Below are 19,365 nucleotides of genomic sequence, written 5' to 3'. Positions count from 1 at the left end.
GAAACACGTCTTGTCCGTCGCACAGCATGCTTGCATTGATTACAAGGACATAAGACCCTCGTTGAGAGATAGGTGTTTCGGTTGGACGGTCCCACATCCTCGTCGCTACTCATAATGAGGATAAAAAACTTATAACCTAGACAACAAATTTAATATTCTATTGGCATTCTTCGTCTTATCTCTCTCTCTCTCTCTCTCTCTCTCTCTCTCTCTCTCTCTCTCTCTCTCTCTCTTTACCTCACATTCTCTAGTCATGTCCAATTCCCGCACACCTCGGTCTAGAGGTGCACGGAGATCAGAACCACCGGGTTATAATCTCGTCTTTATTGGTCAATACCTATATTTGTGGGTACAAGAAATCTAGACACCCACGTCTACATGATACTGCATGTAGTGGACAAAATCCCTTTGCCTCTTCTCTAGCTGTAGCACTTCACTTCATCTTAACATCTTTTCACAGTAGATCTCTTCACTGTTCGTCTAACTCTAAACCCTAAACCGTAAGTAATTCTTGCGTGGACTCGATCTAACGTAAATAAGCGTAAATCTAAATAAACGTAAATCTAACTAAAAATAAAGCTAAATCTAATTTAACGTAAGTCTAATGACTAGAGGTTGTCTAGATGGTCATTGTGTCAGGGATGTAGTGACTCTTGCCGCCCTGAAGATCCACCTTCTTCCCTATCTTCTGAAGACATTTCACCAGTACTTTTGGATCGACGGAGCCCACCATGAGTGAAGGCAGCAATACCCTATATTCCATTGAGGGCTTTCTTCACCCGCTTCATGCAGGCATCGCAGTCTATGGAGACCCGCATCTAATCTAATATAACGTAAATCTAAATCTAACTTAAATAAACGTAAATCTAGTTAAAAATAAACCTAAATCTAATTTAATGTAAGTCTACATATAACCTAATCTTTAACGTCTTTTAAGATAGTTTCCTACGACGTTATAACTCTCTTCTTCCTGTGTGTGTGCGCGTGTGTGGATGTGTGTGCCAATAAAAAGAGATAAATGGTATAACCTTTCTATCACCCATGCCAAGTATGATAGATTGATTATGCCATTTCTCTCTTGAATAATAGGTCTTCAGTTCAACTCCTCGTCGGCTAGATCTTTAGGTCTTTTAATTTTAATTAGTTTCCTACGACTCTCCCTTAGTTTCTCTTTCTTTCTCTCTCAATGTGTGTGCGTTTTTTTGGATCATATGCATGTTTTCTTTCTCTTTTCCTCTTTCAATGTGTGCGTTTTTTGTTTATGCATGTTCTCTCTCTCTTTTCCTCTCTCAATGCATGCGTTTTTTGTTTATGCATGCTCTCTCTCTCTTTTTCTCTCTCAATGTGTGTGTGCATTCTTTGTTTACGTATGTGTGTGCGTTTTTGCACTCTCTCTCGCTCTCTCTCTCTCTCTCTCTCTCTCTCTCTCTCTCAAAAACACTATGTGTGTGTGTGTATGTGTGTGTGTGAGAGAGAGAGCGAGGGAGAGAGAAATAGGGGAAGGGAACATGAGAATGAGGAGAGGGAAGGAGCATACCTGGCTCTCCTTCCTCTCCTCGTGTGTGTGTGTGTGTGTGTGTGTAAAAGAAAAAGAGAGAGAGAGAGAGAGAGAGAAAGAGTGAGGGAGAGCGTTACCTGCTCTTTGCTTGAGGGCGTCGAAAAACTCAGATCTGAGATCTGAGTTTTTGGGCGCGCTCGGTTATTTTTTTTACCCCAGCTGGCGTCGCTATGAGCGTCGCTATGAGCGTCGCAAACTTCTTTGTAAATTTGCGACGCTCATAGCGACGCCGGGAATTTTTTTTTTGAGCGTCGCTGTGTGAGCGTCGCTAATGTGAAGAGTCTCTTGTAGTGTTTGCTCATTAACTTGGCCCTTGGCTGAATGTTACATGAATTGCACAAGCATATCAAACATCTTAGTGACATTTGCATTCAACTATGCAAAACTAGACTCTAAAATAGCCATACATGTTTGCAGTGCTCTGCAAAATGCCTGAAATTTGGGACACACTACCTTGTCGATCGAGGGAAGCATGTTGACTGGAAAGCATACGCAAAGCACAACCAACTATCTATGGTTGTAAATGTTGTCCAAGAGCCGAGCCAAGCTTGAGGAAAAATCTTTGCGAAATGGTTCGTCAAATCCGTATGTATTGGTGTGTGTGGTTGAAGATGGAAATTGGGGAACCGTCGATGCCAAAACGCCCAATCAAGGCAAGGAAGGATTGTCAAGGAGACACTGCAGAGCCTAGCTACTTCGTGTGGGGGCTAGAGGAGAGACGATGCCGCTCTCGCTTGATCTGTCTCCAAGTAGGTCAAAATAGGGAAGTCGGGGTGCCAAGGATGTCCATCAAAGCAAATCCGCTCTGGAATGGGGGGTGGGAGGTGAGATGATGGCGAGGCTACGCTGGAGGAAAGCCAAACTGCTCGTGCTTGAAGCCAAGAAAAAGCTCGATGCCCCCCTCTCTCCATCGAGCAGAATCACTAGCCAAATCACTGAATCGGTGTCAAAATTGATGACGAGCTATTGAAGAATGTCGAAAACCAAGAAGAAAACCATTGGGTAGAATCCGCTCTTTGTGTGTGTGTGTGTGTGTGTGTGGAGTGACCCAGGGTTACTCATTGAAAACTCACACACGACGCTGGCATGTGCGCACTGAGTACACACACTCTCTCTTCTCTCTTTGCCTTTGATGCCGACTTCCTCTCTCTCTCTTGTGTGTGTATACGTGTCGGCTTCCTCTCTCTCATGTGTGTATAGGTGTAGTCTCTCTCTCTCTCTCTCTCTCTCTCTCTCTCTCTCTCTCTATAGTGTGTGTGTACACACTTAGAGAGTATTTAAAAAAATTAGAATTCTTCTTTGTTCTCTATTGCACTCGAAGACTGAGTGTTGTGTGTATCTGTGTACACACACCCCAAGCCAAAATCCACAACGCTGCTTTATTTCAACCAACGCCTTGATATGTTGTGTGTGCGTGTGCGTGTGCGTGTTCATGCAAAACCTCACCTGCTATTAGCTTGGTGCTCATTTGCAGAGATTTTTGCTCGATATCACCCTACACGTCCTTGATTTTGGTACTCAGGCCTGCTTGCTTGATTTCAGGCTCCAATGCTTTGCTCGTGTGTGTGTGTGTGTGTGTGTGTGTGTGTGTGCGCGCGCGCGCGTGCGCACATACCCACACACACCCACAAGCTTCCAAGCTTTAGAGTTTCCCTGCTTTTTAATTGTGCTGATGTATTGCCACAATTTCCTGCACATAACGCATTTGCTACTCGAATTTCGTTGTAGGATCATGTTGCTTGCTACTCTCTGTAGCACCTGATTGCTTACTCGAACTGCAGTTTCAAAACCCAAAACTGTCGATTTCCACTGTCGGTGGAGTTCTCTAAGGCTCACATGCCCAAAGATTTTTCTCGAGTTTCATCTCAAACTTCATTCCCCTTTGTGTTGTCAAGATCACAAACTCTGCTTCCTGTCGTTCGATCTCTTCAAGATGATTTCTCTCAAGCCATGCAGAGTTCTCAAGCTCTCCCCAAATTTCTACAGACAACCCACTGATTCTTGCAGATTCCCCATTTTTGCAAAGATGCCATGCTTGCTTGGGGGGTTGTGCACGCATCGAGAGCTACGAGCTCCAAGATCCGCCCAATCTCTTTCAGGTGCAACTGATCCTTGCTGAATCTACGTCGAACTGCTCGGATCTTCCGTCACCAAGCACCGAGCTCCATTGCCACTGAGGGAGCACCATTGACCGCCGCTGCGATTGCACGCCTCAAGAATTGTGAGAAGCTCCTTATTCTTTAGTATATGAAGAATAAGGTGTACCCACTCTTGCAAGAGTGAGGATTGCATATGTTCATGTGGCTACAGATTACACTCATGCTTTATAGGTTTTTGCAGACACTTGTAGGCAATTTTCTTATGGGATGCATTTTGAGCTTGTTTGCTCACTATTGGCTAATATGGCTATGTACTTTATGCTTGGTGGAGTTGTTTGTCCTAAATTGTATGCTTGCACATATAGCAGATTGTGGAGCTATTTTATGCATATGTTAGCATTGGTTTTGGTGCAAATGATCATGGTTTCATGATTGTGTAGTGGTCGAGTGAACTCCCACTTTGTTCCCAATGTGGCATAGTCTATGGTTGAGCTTTTGCTTGATGTTTCTTAGTCAGCTTACAAGGGAGACTTCATCAGCTTTCTCCCAGGTTTTCTCGCCATAGCCCCTTGGCATCCATATAGCAAACATGTGTGATAACTCAGCGTCTACAATGATGACTCGTGAGAGACGATGATCTTGTAGTTGCCGATATATGTGATGTTGGCATTGTGGTCACATAGAGCAGCACATTAGCCAGTGCTGCTTCATAGACACATGCTAGAGTGGTGGCTTCATATAAAGATGAAGTCACATTTGCCTTTAGCCCACATCGTGAGTGGTTTAGCACTTTCTCTAGTGAGAGCTTTGGTTGTCTACACTTGGTCGATGGTACGATGTTAGAAATTACAGGTGCAGGAGATGTTTGGCTATCATTGCCCACTGGTGCATCCTATACGCTACGACATGTACACTATGTTTCTCAACTGAGACAAAGCTTGATCTTGGTGCGATGCAGATTGTGGGTCTCAGACACTTCTTAGAGAGAAATCTTTCTAGATGCATTGCGGATCATTAGTGATTGCCAAGGGAGCCCGCAATGACTTGGTATATCCTATGCATGTATCTGAGGTAGAAGACGACATAGTCTTGGTTTTGTTGCTGGCATGCATTGAACGAGAGACGAAACGTGTCTCCTTCATGGGTGAGCTCCACCATGCTTTCAAGATAGAGCATTTAGCTATGCAGGAAAATTTAGTAAACTTTGTAGAGATAAAGGTAGAGCGACAGTGTTGTAGTGAGACACACCAGATGTCATTGGAGTCCGTGCAGGTAGAGGTAGAGTGGGTCATGCTCCCTAGAGACACAGGTTGAGTTGACGGACATGGAGTTCTTTAATATGATCATGCCAGAGGGTAATGAGTTGATGCTAGGACACACGGTTCTACCTATGGGTGAGAGCGATGTAGCCATCCGAGTGTTGGCAATGACACATCCATATGCGATGGGTAGTCCTGATGATGTAGTACATGCAGATAGTGAAAGGGAGGCGAGAACATCCAGGTTTGTGCAGATTTCATCAGCATTCAGGCATCTCATGTACGACCTACTAATGTCGAGGCCAGACGTAGCAGCTACAGTAGGAGCATTTGCAGTAGGAGTTGTAAGTCATACAATGACTGACAACACTAGCATGATGCATCGCGGAGCTTTGCAGATCATACAAAGTTGTCTACGAGATTTACATGCAGGCTCTAGCATGGATACACATGCTCTCTTATCACTATTACCGATACAATTGCATGTAGATCAGTTAAGCAAGCCAGTGGTTGTAGGTTGAGAGAGTCTCTCACCTGTTTTCTTGTACATACGAGTAGTTTAGCTGGTGGGTCCCACACATCGGCACATCGCTTTAAGTGGGAGTTTGTTGGGGTAAAGGTGTTACGCCTCTGTCCACAACCGGTTGCCCGCCTACTAACATACTTACCTTATTCTTCATATACTAAAGAATAAGGAGCTCCTCACAATTCTTGAGCCCTGCTCCACCCACACAGTGCTTCTTGCTTCTCCCCTTCTCCGCATGCACGCATTTCATGCATCGTGCACTCGTAGAAAGCCCATTGTAGAAGACCCTAGCAAATTCAAGGAAGATAAAATCATTAATTCAAATAGAGCAAGAAGATTTTGCTAGATATGGTCGGCTTTACTTGGCCCAAAGTTTGTTGATGTCGTTTTCTAGTAGGAAGCTTTGTAGATAAAAAGAAGATCAAAGATACAAACTTATCCTCAAAAGTCCTAATTTTCTTTTGAAATAAGTTGAGTTTCTGGAGCACTATAAACACTATGTCAATGTATATTCCACCGTTAAGTTCATTTTGGAAAATGCTTTTGCTCTCCTCCGTACTCGCTATGAGAGGGGTATGAGGGGGTGTGCCTTGGGTACGCTCCCTTAGGTAATTTTTTGAAGTAAAAATGGGGTGTCCCTTGGTCTTGGTTGCCTGTGTGAGAGTACCCAGCACCTAGTGATTGTGAGCAATGTCAAAAAACCCAGAGAGAGAGAGAGAGGGGGAGAGAGAGAGAGAGAGAGAAGAGAGAGAGACCGCTGAAACTCTCCGCACAGAGGTCAAGAGAGAGTGGTGAATGGATGTGAAATACTCCCCTTCATAGCATGCCAACGAGACCAAGCTCACGCACGTTTATGCAGGTCTCTTCGGTTCTCCCCCCGTCCAAGCGACCGTTCTCACCACAGTTCTCTCTGCTCAACTCCTTCTTCCCCATGCTTCACATGCAAGTTTTCTAAAAATAGGTCCATGATCTGCTTTGCTTAACTTAGCTCTAATAACATTGTGAGACCAGGGAGTCTACAACCTCTCTCACCTCCCAACATCTACCCCTTATGTAGGCACTCCTTGAGCTCGTTTCAGACTCGCCCCTGGTCTCTGGCCCTTGGCCCATCCAATTGATAGAGTTCTTGAGTAGAATGTGGCATTGCAACAAGTGATGGCATGTCAACAGTAGCCAGAACATAGTGGCACAACCTACAATCAAGAGACGCCAAGTCAGTGTAGGGAATTTTCTAAGCAACTCCCACATCAACAAGTGCTAGGCTAAATGTAGTAGACTATCGAACAGCTTATATACATCAACAAATGGAATGTAGGGACTACCCAGCAATCTAAGTTTGCCATGACAATAGGCAGAATATGCATGTATGCATGTTAGAGGTCTATTGTAGCCATGCGCAAACGTCTCTTGTGTCGAGTCTATTGTGACATCTCCCCTTGTGTGCATGGTGATTGGCCCCCCTCCCCTCAACCCTTGACAACCGGTCCTTTCACATAAATGTGTGCTTATTTGAGAAAGGACTTGAGTAGACCTTCCCCATGTACATGTTGCACTCTCCTCTCACAAACAAAACCTTCTCTCATTATGTTCTTGGATTTTCGTGAGCACTCTTTGGATAGATGTTTGAGGTCACTTTGACTACTTCCTCGATATTGAGTACAAATGGTATGTAGGGACTGTCCATTTGTAGGCATCGACACCAGCATCCTAGCCTCCTCTCATCATCATCGTGCTACACCAATGCCTGCACCTACCAATCCCAGCCTACTGCACCTGTTATTGTACTTGCACCCCAATGTGATGTAGGAATTTGGACTCTGCGAACATGATGGAGGGCATCGCTTATTGCCTAGTGGTCTCCTAGCTTGAACATGTATTCTAAATGGGTGCTTGCGCCCAAGCAAAGGGGCACATATCTAAATTGTGCTCATTTATTGCACATGAATGAATATTTTTAAAATATTTCGCTAATCGAAGTCGATCTATCAGGGTCTATTGCTTAGAAAAAATTAAGTGTGGGCTCAACAGCTTGTTGCTTTTGCAGTTTACCCTCTCTTACGCATGGAGCTTATGTGTATATATCTAGAGATGGGTGTCACAATCAACATTCTTTTGTTAATACCATACCCCCACAATATGCTCCATCTGACGTTATGAGTTTGCACCCTAACCCGCCGCCATTGACATGCTTCAACTGTTGTTATGACCTCTTAGCCTCTCTCTTCAAGAAATTGCATTTGGCCAGTCATTGTTGAACCCCCACTCACCTCCGAACCTCTCTCTCAAGGAAAATGCAAAACTATTTGGCACCTATGATCTCTCTCTCTCTCTCTCTCTCTCTCTCTCTCTCTCTCTCTCTCTCTCTCTCTCTCTCTCTCTCTCTCTCTCTCTCTCTCTCTCTCACACACACACACACACACACACACACACACACATGCTCTATCCAAATTTTTATTTTTATTTTTATTTTGGGTATAGGGTACAACATCATTCTTATTCTTTTAATCATATAGTCTAATGGGCATTGCTTACACCTAATGGAGGACAAAAACTGTTGTGGGCCAAATAGAGCACTCACCAGGCTAGTGAACCGTCTTCCCCACTTCTCCCACTACCCGTAGTTTTTTTAAAAAAAATTGTTGCATGCCGGGTCTACGGACTCCACTACTCCACTCTCTGCTAACGACCGACTACCTTTGGCACGAGGAGCAGCTAAGGTGGGCCAACATAATGCCTCACACTATATATTACCAAAGGGTTGTTACCCTGCATGAGGAAGGAGTAGTTGATGATCTCCTTGGACCTTTTTTACTCCCCGAGCTCAACACAAGAGGATAGCATGGACTCTTAGGTTATAAAGATAAGGAGTTAGTTAAATTGTGGACATCGATAACAAGTGCTTGTTTCTTTTAACACCTGCATTCCACATCAGGGCTAACTTGGTTGTTTTGTCCTATGTGATGGTTGCAGGTATAACAGGAAACATGCTTGCAATTTGACAAGGCTCCTACCATCTTTTGTATAAATGTTTAAAGAGGAAACACCTCCATGGATAATTTATCTAATTGCTATCAATTCCTATTTTTGAGAATCACCTCCCTCTAAATTTTGTCTAGAACTATCTCCTACACACACTCTCTCTCTCTCTCTCTCTCTCATGGGATGGGAAGCCCTGTTGTCCAATCTCTTTTATTATACGCTTATTAACAAGAGGATTGATCACTCTGACAGGAACCTCTATCACCATGGCATGGAGACCTCTAGAGGCTTGGCTACAACGATAGGCTCATTGCAATGCCTGAGTTTGTGCAAGGACTCCTGCTCTGCATCAGAAACACTGCCCTTTATGAGACGATCATCAAGCATGATAATGCTAAGCTTGATGCCGATGCGAGTGTTGCACTTATACTACTATCTCAATTGGATGTGCCTGCTTGGCTTAGGCTCTACACTCTTGCCAGAGATAATTCCTCCTCTATTATCAACCGGCTACAAGAGATCACCCAAATGCTGCCCCAAATCATTAATGATGATGAGAAATAGCAAAGGGAATGGAGTGAAAAATCCAACTCCATCATGAGTGATGGGAATGGGATGGTTCTAGATAGGGTGGATGAAAGAGAAATATCGTGCACACAAGTCAGTGTGTGTTGGCTAGATTATCACTCAAGCAAATTATGTTCCTTGATCAATTAACTTGGACTCATAAACATGATCTTGAGTATTTGCTAAGCCATCACAAGCTCACCATAAACAAAGGGAGATGTTATGCAAAATAGACTTGTGTTTATTCATTCATGAAATGTAAGGACATGGGTCCTATGGGCAAGGCCACCGGCACGGCCGGACAGTGTATACGCTAGGGGAAGGCTATAAGATAGCACGGTTGGGTGAAGACTAGCACAAGGATTACCACCGCCCTTTCACTGGTGTCCGAGCTATTTTTGGGAGGAGGCTAAAAGCGGCTTGCATACGCGTGCGACGCTCTGCTTGTCTCCGACGTTCTGCAGAAAGCGACGTCTCCGTTGTGCAGCAAAAAGAAGGCATACACAATTTTCTGTGCGAGCAGCACGTGGACAAATACCTACGCCCTCCACGACGGGCAACCAAGGCAAACTTGACCGACAACTCGACGACACCAAGGCTCCAAAGGCTTCTGTTAGCGCCGTTGGTTGCACGCATAGGAAGGCCCGCTTAACCCTTGTATGAAGGAGGGTTGACCCCACCCCATGAGGGTAAAAGGCCAACACTTTACCATCAAGCTATTGGCCCTTGTTGTGTATAACAAGGAAAGGTAGTCTACTTGTGTTGAAAGGAAAACTAGAAGCAAAGGGAAAGCTTCAAACTTCAAGGAAGTAGCTTCACCCTTCCTTTTCACTTCTTGGAGGAAGGCAAGTTTTTCTCCAAAAATTCTTTTTTCCTCAAGGAGGTAGCTCCAAAGTGAAGAAAAGCCTTCACAAAAACGACGAGTTTTTGTGAAGAATCATCAAAGGTGTTCTTACAACGAGCGATAAGTGAAGCGCTCAAATTCTCGCAAGGTGAGGTTCGCATGCAACGCAAATCACGGAGCATACAAAACACAAAGACTTCAATTTCTCAAAGTACAAGTTGTCATTTTTTTTTCTCTCTTTGCATTAGTGTGTGTTTACCATGGCCAGTGAGGATATCCCACCTACACACACGTTTGATTTTGAGCATGTAGATCAAAATCGAGGCACCACGGGTGCTGCTGACACTAATATGCATGATGATGATGATCTAGGAGATAATGGGCTTGTAGGTATGGCTTCTTTCAAGGCTTTGGAACATCGCCAAAGCGTACTTAAAAGCAACCTCTCTGCACTCAATGCAAATGTTACCAATCTTACGGAGTTACTTGTGAAATTTATGAATTCATAGGCGACTCAAGGAGCCACAAGTGGCACGGTTCAAGGGAATCAAGCTCGCACGACTCAAGGAGTCCAAGAGACAAGTGCTGCAGAAGATGCAGAAGGTAGCAATGCATTACTTAAGAATATCACCATTCTTGAGTTTCACGGGGAAGAGCGTGATCGCAACAAGGATGTGGTCAATACGTTCTTACACAAATGGAGTGATATTCATAGATTGAGACACACCCTGGATATAAAGATGGCTGTGGAAACAAGTCTATCTCTTGAAGGCAAGCGTATAAGTGGTGGATGGCATTTCTAATATATGTTTATCCTCCGTCTTGGGCTGCGTTTCAAGCTTCTTTATCCAAAGAGTTTTTGGACTCCAATGAAGAAGATAAGAATTGGTTAGCATGGGATGCATGCCGCATGTCTGGTCTCTCTCTCACACAATACCTTTCAAAGTATCGAGAAATCATATTAAAACTAGAAGGTCTAGATGAATTCCAAAAGATACGGGGTTTTAATAGGGGTCTTCACAAAGACTATCGTCTTCGTGTCAAGACCCAACATTCAAAAACTTTGGAAGAAGCCATCAGTCATGCGCAAAGATATGATGATGACCAAGAGAGGAAAGGAAATGTTCCCTACTCTAAGAATACTTTTGCTAAGAGCAATGTGGCTAAGAGCCAATGGCGAGGTAGATCTCCCATACGTTCCAAGAGGAATAAGAGACAATCTACCTCTCCACGCCCACAAGAGGCTAAGAAGCCTAAGCACTCACGAGATACTCCACGTGGGTCTCTTAGCACTGCTGATTTTGAGCATGCAAAGAAACACAATTTGTGTTTTAGATGTCTTTCGGACCAACATAACAAGAAAGATTGTCCTCTTTTGCAAGGCAAAGAAAAGGCCATGCACATGGTGCAACGCCTCACATTAGAGTCATCTCCTAAATATTGTGTTGTAGAGGTTCTTCATATGGAAAAAAAGCACAAGTGTTGTGTGTCTGCTTCAATGTGGCAGCCCACCTTTGGTCCCCCATGATTTGATTTGCATGTATGGCACTATTAACGGACAACATGTTCGTACTTTAGTGGATAATGGTGCAACTCATAACTTCTTGAACTATAAGCTAGTCAAGAAATTGAAGCTTACACAGACTCCCTCCTCTCACAAGTATGTGGTGGAGTAGATGTTTGGGAATGATAAAGAAGTATGGGACACAGTAGTTCAAGGCATTGAGCTTATTGTTCAAGATCATACAATGACCCTTGACTTCCAACTTATGAACATGGACCGTGCTGATGTAGTTTTAGGATGGGAGCGGCTGCATGGTTTAGGAACACATTGCACACTAGTTATGAACACAACTTCTTCTCCTTTATGGCCAATGTTAAACATGTGTTTTTGCTTGGTGAGAAAAACATACCATCTGCACCTCTTACATGTACAGCCGAGCTTTCTATTTTGCAGAAACAGATTTAATAGATGAAGTCTTTTTGTGTTACTGCTTGTCTCCAAGTCTTGTGCATTCTCAAGAGCAAAGTGTTGTGAATTCTAGTAATGGTATGCAAAGTGCAATGAATTATAATGGCATGCAAAGTGAAATGAATTCTACTGATAAACAAAGTGTTAACAAATCTAACGAGCAAAGTGCTCTCAATTTTTATTCTGTAGAGCAAGGTGCAACTCTTGTAAAACAAACATTACAGGAATTACAAGATTCTCCATCACAACATAATTCTAGTTTACTTTCTCCTTTTGCACGGCAAAAGATAACTCACTTAATTGCGGAGTATAGTGATGTGTTCTCAAGTGATTTACCACCGGGTTTACCCCCTACACGTGATGTGCAGCATGGCATAGATGTCTTACCAGGCACTAAACCGGTGAGGAAACCACCTTATTGTATGAGTGCTAAAGAAGCCAAGGAGGTTGAGAGTCAGTTGGCTGACTACCTCGCCCGTGGTTTCATTAGACCTAGCACTTCGCCTTGGGCATCACCAATTCTATTGGTAAAAAAGAAAGATGGTACTATGCGCATGTGCGTAGATTATCGTAGAATAAACGCATAACCATCAAGAACAAGTATCCTCTGCCAAGAGTAGATGAGTTGTTTGATCAACTCCATGGGGCAAGATACTATACAAAGATAGATCTTCGTTCAGGATACCACCAAGTACGTATCCTACTGCAAGATATCTCCAAAACTGCCTTTAGAACACGATTCGGGCATTTTGAATTTTTGGTTATGCGTTTTGGTCTAACCAATGCTCCAGCTACATCTATGACACTCATGGATAGTGTCTTACATCCCTATCTTGGAAAATTTGTCGTGGTTTTCCTTGATGACATTCTCATTTACAAGAAGACTGAAGATGACCACATAGAACACTTACGATTAGTATTTGAACAGCTACGAGCTCACGAGCTGTATGCTAAGGCAAAGCAAGTGAGATTTCTTTAAAACAGAGATACATTACCTCGGTCATGTGATCTCTTATTCTGACATCAAGATGGACATTGACAGTCTGACAAGGTCGCTGCCATTCTTCGATGGCCACATCCCAACACGGTTGAGGAGCTTCAGATATTTTTAGGCATGGATGGATTTTATTGACAGTATATCCGTGACTATGCCAAAATCATTGTTCCTATGACGGATCAACTTAAAGCAAAAGGTAAGACCTTCTCTTGGGAAGAAGCCCAAACACACAGTTTTGAACAGCTCAAGGTAGCTATAGCCATTGCTCCCATCCTAGCAATCATTGACCCACTTAAGCCGTTTGTGGTAGAGACTAATGCTAGTGATAAAGAAATTGGCGCGGTACTTCTCCAGGAGGGAAGACCTATAGCCTTTGAAAGTAAAAAGTTAGATAGAGCTCAACAAAATTATTTTGTCTATGAGAGAGAGCTCTATGCCATAATTCACGCTTTACGAAAGTGGCAACACTATATATATGGTGCCGAGTTTGAAGTAGTTTTTGACCATGAGAGTATCAAATGGTTTACTACTCAAACAGACTTGAAGGGCCGTAAAGCTAGATGGACAGAAATCCTTCCAGATTATGATTGTAAGCTACGATATCGCAAGGGGCGATATAATGTAGTAGCGGATGCACTAAGTCGGATGCTCCAAATTAATTCACTTGCTTTCACGAAACTAAAGAGTGGATTTTTAGAGTCATTACATGGCAAGTGTGCACACGATCAATCATATGCTAAAGTGTGGAGTGTAGTTTTAAAAAGGGATCCCTCACACTCACATGTCTCTGAACAGCCAGATCAACATGTCTTTGCACGTGCAGATAGAAACTCCAACAAACAGAGCTCCACCCCTACTTAGGAAGAGCTTAAGTGATGGAAGAATTTTTCCATTGATGATGGCTACTTACTCCACAAAGGTAGAGTATGTGTGCCAAAGGACTCTGACACTAGGCGCCAAATCTTATTTGAGTGTCACGATAGTCCAAGTGCTGGTCATCCAGGTATAGCAAAGGATTTTCTCCAAGACCATTTTGACATGCTTCGAGTTGCTGGATAGAATGTTAAGCAAGCTCAAGATCAATGTAAGAAGTACACAGGTGAGCATCATCTTCTTGCTACTTTCGAAGAAGGGGACAAGGTTTTCCTCAAGGTTCCGGATCATTCAAAAAGTCTAAAGACGGGAAAAGTTGCTAGACTTTCACCATGTTATTGTGGACCATTTACCATTCTCAAACGTATAGGTCAAGTGGCCTATAAGTTAGCTCTTCCAGAGCACTCATGAGTTCATCCCATTTTTCATGTTATCCATTTACAAGAACAACTAGGACAGAATGATAATGTCATTGACACAGGTGTGTTAATTGACCTTATCGAACCGCCAAGCATTACTCATGAGCCCAAAAAGATTTTGGATTCTCATGAGCTTCGCACCAGACATCATGTCAGATGACAGGTGTTGGTAAAATGGCTAGATAGACCTTAAGAAGGTTCTACATGGGAGAATGTCTCTGCACTTAAGAAATGTTTTCCTACGTTCATTTTCAAGGACAAAAACGATTCTCCAAGGGGGGGGGGGGGGGGGGGGGGGTAATGTAAGGACATGGGTCCTATGGACAAGGCCACCGGCATGGCCGGACATTGTGTACGCTAGGGAGAAGCTATAAGATAGCACGGTTGGGTGGAGACTAGCACACTGATTACCACCGCCCTTTCATGAAATGAGCTTTAAGTAGCTCTATAGTCTTACACCACTGCATGTGGGATAACTCCTTCTCTTCACTCCTTGACTCATATTCTAGGACAAAGCTCACACTTTACAATTCTCCCCTTGCGGTTTGGACCAGGAAGAAATTGAATAAACTGACATCTCTGGCACACTCCAATCCAGGAGCAAAAGAACATCTCCAATCCTAAAGATCATCCTCAATCCAAGAGACAAACTATCTCTAATCCAAGAGATACTCAAACACCTCCCCTTGAACAAATGTATAAAACTGAGACCAAGCTATCTCCAACAAATACAACTAAAGGGAAAAGGCAAAACAAAAAATTTGATAGAGACTAGAAGGCTATTGCCGCCTTCTTCTTTCTTTTCATCTTTGTCCTCTTCTGCCAAATACACCTTGGGCCTTGGATTTCTGCTAGTGTTGCCTGTGTCCCTTTTGAAACACTTGGAAGGAAGGTGGCCCTTCTTTCCGCAAATGCTGCAAGTCTTCAATGATAGGTAGTCTTTTGCTATGTGCCCTTCTTTGCCACACTTGAAACAAGTTTTGTTATCAGAGCCAACTGCAAAGCTCCTCCCCCTGAAGAAGCATTCCTCCCTTCTTCTTCTACTCTTACATTAAAGAGTTGATGACATCTTGAAAATGTGGATCCTTCTCCTCAATGATGGTCATGATCTGGTCAAAGCTATGTGGTAAGGCTACTAGAAGAACCGTGATTTTTGTCCTCCTCTGGTACTGCACTGTTTACATAAGCTAGTTGTGTGGTCATGCTTTTGAGGCGATTGACCAAGCTTTCAATATCTTCATTATGTTCCATTTGCAATATGTATAGATCTTTCTTTAAGCTTACTTTTCTCTTCTTTCCCTAGCTCCAAAGTTTTTTTCTAGTGCTTCCCATGCAGTTGATGAGGTATCACAATCATCAATAAAGTGTATTTAATTGTCATGTAGTGCAGTGATTATAATTCCTAATGTCTGCTCGTCCTTGGCTTGATTTTGTGCACTCATAGCTTGTGTATGTACTTGTGCACCAGCAGTAGATGTCAGATTAGTGAGCGTTGGCTTGACTATTCCCCACAATTGCTTTTTCATTAAGTAGCCTTTCAACTTGGTTTCCCAAGTATGAAATCCCTCCCCGCTAATTACCCAAGACCCTTTTCTTCCATTGTGCTAATAGAGGGGTCTTAGCTTAGGAGACTCTCCTAGCTAGTGTCTACCTCTTTACACGAGCACAAATAAAATATCAAATGTGGAGTTTGATAAACGTTGCAAAAGTTCTTGTGCTTGGATTGCAAAACTGCTAAGGTTAATGGAAAGAGGGAGAGATTCTTTTTGTGAAGCTCCTCTTCACTGGCGGTGAAGCCACTCTTCAAAAAAATCGTCTTCTTTGATTTCTTGGAAAGCCCGTCTTGAAGTTACCTTTGAATTTGTGAGCCTTTTGAATGTTTTGAAATGCGAAGCTTTTGCTTGGAGCTCGGGAATTTGAGTGCTCCTTTAGCTTTGTATGTTGTGCAAGCAAGAATTAGTCCTTTTTTGCAGTCCTTGGACAATGGATGGCCCTTGGAGAGTCAATACAGGCGGGATGGGGGTCCCTATTGGGGCGGGCCCAAAAGGGGGATGGCCCTTGGAGAGTCAACACAAGCGGGAAGGGGGGCCCTATTGGGGCAGACCCGAAATAGCTTTAGAAAACGGCTCATCGCAGCACTGTTGGTCGATCGAAAAAAATAGAGCCACTACCAGTGATCGATCGCTAGCGGATGAGGCTACAAATGCCACTAGACGGTGATGGTAGTGCGTGAGCAGCAAAAAACGGTCCAGACGGACCCGAAAAAGCTATGAAGTCCGCTTCACCGCGTTTGTAGAGATCCGGGCGGGTACCCAATTGAGAGAGGAGACTTTAGAGGGGGGGCCTTCCCACGTGGGCCTTTTAAAGGAAGAACAATCCCAAAAAGATTTAGAAAAGTCATCTGAGCATTAAATGCATAAGGTTTCACATACACACACAAAATTTCTTCAGCTGCAGGTTTGCAAGAAACCAGAATGTGAGCAATGAGGTTTCCAAGCTAATTGAACATGCCAATGTGCACCGGTGTTCTACAAAATGCTCTTGAGAAATGCGTCGCACACACAAAAATTGTAGTAGGCAATGATGCTGGCAATGAGAGTAATTATGCCATCAAGAAAGCTGAAAAAGAACACAAAATATGCAACCAATTGAAAAATTACATACTCACATAATCATTTGAAGATTACTAATCACCAATCACTTAGTTAAGGAGGGTAGTGGCTCATTGGTATTACCAAGAACATGCCCAAGCTTAATTAGTGATGCTAGTGATTAAGGAGAGAGGAACCTAATAGAAAAGCTAATCGTACTAACACACAAATGCATGCCAATAAAACCTAGCTAGCACACCACCAGAGTTTTGATACCACTTGATAGGAATGGGATCGTGCTAGCTAGGGTGGATGAAAGAGAAACATCGTGCACACAAGTGAGTGTGTGTTGGGTAGATTATCACTCAAGAAAATTAGGTTCCAACATCAATTAACTTGGACTCATAAACACGATCTTGAGTATTTGCTAAGCCATCACAAGCTCACCATAAACAAAAGGAGATGTAATGAAAAATAGACTTGTGTTTATTCATTCATGAAATGAGCTTTAAGTAGCTCTACAGCCTTGCACCACTGCATGTGGGATAATTCCTTCTCTTCGCTCCTTGACTCATATTCTAGGACAAAGCTCACACTTTACAATGAGAAAGTTTATGGAGCTCCATGGGAAGAAACTGTACAATGATCCTATGGTTAGGCAAAGAAATAGGCAAATGCTACAAGGGCCCTCTTCAATCTCCCTTATCCCTCCTACAAAAACCAGTAGCAGTCTACTCCCTACTAAGTTAGATGAGGATGAAGATACTTTCATCAACCAAGGCTTTGTATCCCCTTTGCCCATCAGGAAAAAAGAATCCAAGCCGTATGAGCTTTATATAAACCCTTTTATCCTAGAAAGGCTTTTGGAGCTCCACTTACTAGAAGCTAACCAAAAAGCGTGGGCATTTGGCAACTATGCTCTTGTCAATGAGGGACTATTACTCACCCTACTTAATGACCAAGATAAAGCTGCCACAAAACTATGGCTGCAGCATATTCTCAGTACCAACTCCTCCAATGTTCTGGAGTCATACCTCATGGCTACCCCCTTCACCATTAGCAATTTTGAAACACAGAGATGCCCTACCAACTATGGCTGTATGCTTGGTGTCAAAGGAGTAATCTCCCACACTGGTAGGGACGCATCTTACACCACTCAAATCTGGAATATACATCACCCCTTCATTAGATGCGGCTGTGAATAGGCTGTGAATACATTGGAGAAGGGGATTTCTGTAAGAATGGGAATGTACAACCATGCACTCTGACTCATGCTACACAAATTGTCAACCTTCTTCCCTGCAAGTTCACTCAAACTATCCACACTAAAATTCTTCCAGTGGATAGCTATTGACGCCCATGAAGCCATCAAAGCTCTACTAATTCACTTGCTATATGGGGAGAGACTAAAAGTCTACATCAAGCATGTAGCACTGTGCCAACAAGCACCACCCAACTTTCCTCATAATGACCTGGAAGCTTTCTTATAAAAAGCAGTACTGCCCTCACATGATCTAAATGATCTCAGGAATGGAAAAAGGACCAGAAGTGATAACACTAAGGCAAGAGGAAGAGGGAGATCAACTAACCCACGCTATCTTACCCAAACCTCCACCTCACCTCAGTCCTCTTGGACTACTATAGCTACTCAAGCTGAATCCTCACCATCCTACTTCTCTGCTAGCCGAACTCCAGGAACCACCATCATGTCTAGAATACCTCTATCTATCTCCAGTTACCCACCACCTCAAAGATCTGGGATGTATTTAATCAAAACTGCCAGCCTAGTGCTAACAACATTCTGTACAATTAATGCATACAGGAATAGGTTCAAAGGGATGAAGCTGGAAGGTATACCCTCTGCCCTAAACTTACTACAAAAGGAAACCTCTACTACCCAATCCACTACCACAATGCCCTCATGGATGTACACTCTATCAGAGCATTCCTTGGTACCTTCTTTTTTGGATTTGATCTCCATATTTCTAAAGCTTGGGAGAACTGCTGTTTTGGATGGTGCTTTGATACACCTATTAAATTGTTATTATGCAATGCTAAGGGCACATTTTTGTCTACAAATGAACACATTTGTATATATGATCATTCATTGGATCTAGGGTATAATGAAGAGCATGAGCATGTCCTTTTCTATGACCTGGGAAATTTAAAAGACCCCCTTCTAAAAGCCATCTTGGCCAAAGGATTGAACCATATCCTATCTGCTCCTTTTAACTTAGTAACTATGAGTGAAGAATTCTGGAGTCCTCTTAAAACTAATTGACGACAATATTGTCACTCTATCAGTTGGACTCTCTACCCATACACTATGGCAGTTTTTTCTTCAATACAGTGCTCTAAACCTCCCCAACAAAAAACATGTAAAGGAGGTGGCACACATTGAATCTCGATTTCTCACCTTGAAGGAGTGCTATTATATCACTAATGTGGACAAAGCCTCTAACAATACAACATTCATATGTAAAGCATATGTACTGTAAGAAGCCTATAAAAAGCTAAAGGGAAACGACTTCCAATTTGTCATAATTCCTGACACAAGGAATATTCTAAGAGCTAAACTCGCTCACCTACCATGCCCTAATGATCTACCTCTACCATACCTAATGGCTACCTACAAAGCACACAAAAAATTCTTTAGATGGATTACTATTGGAGCAAGCTGT

Source organism: Adiantum capillus-veneris, chromosome 14, assembly GCF_014529385.1.
Source record: "Adiantum capillus-veneris isolate H3 chromosome 14, ASM1452938v2, whole genome shotgun sequence".
Taxonomy (NCBI): domain Eukaryota; kingdom Viridiplantae; phylum Streptophyta; class Polypodiopsida; order Polypodiales; family Pteridaceae; genus Adiantum; species Adiantum capillus-veneris.
This window is presented reverse-complemented; position numbering follows the sequence as displayed.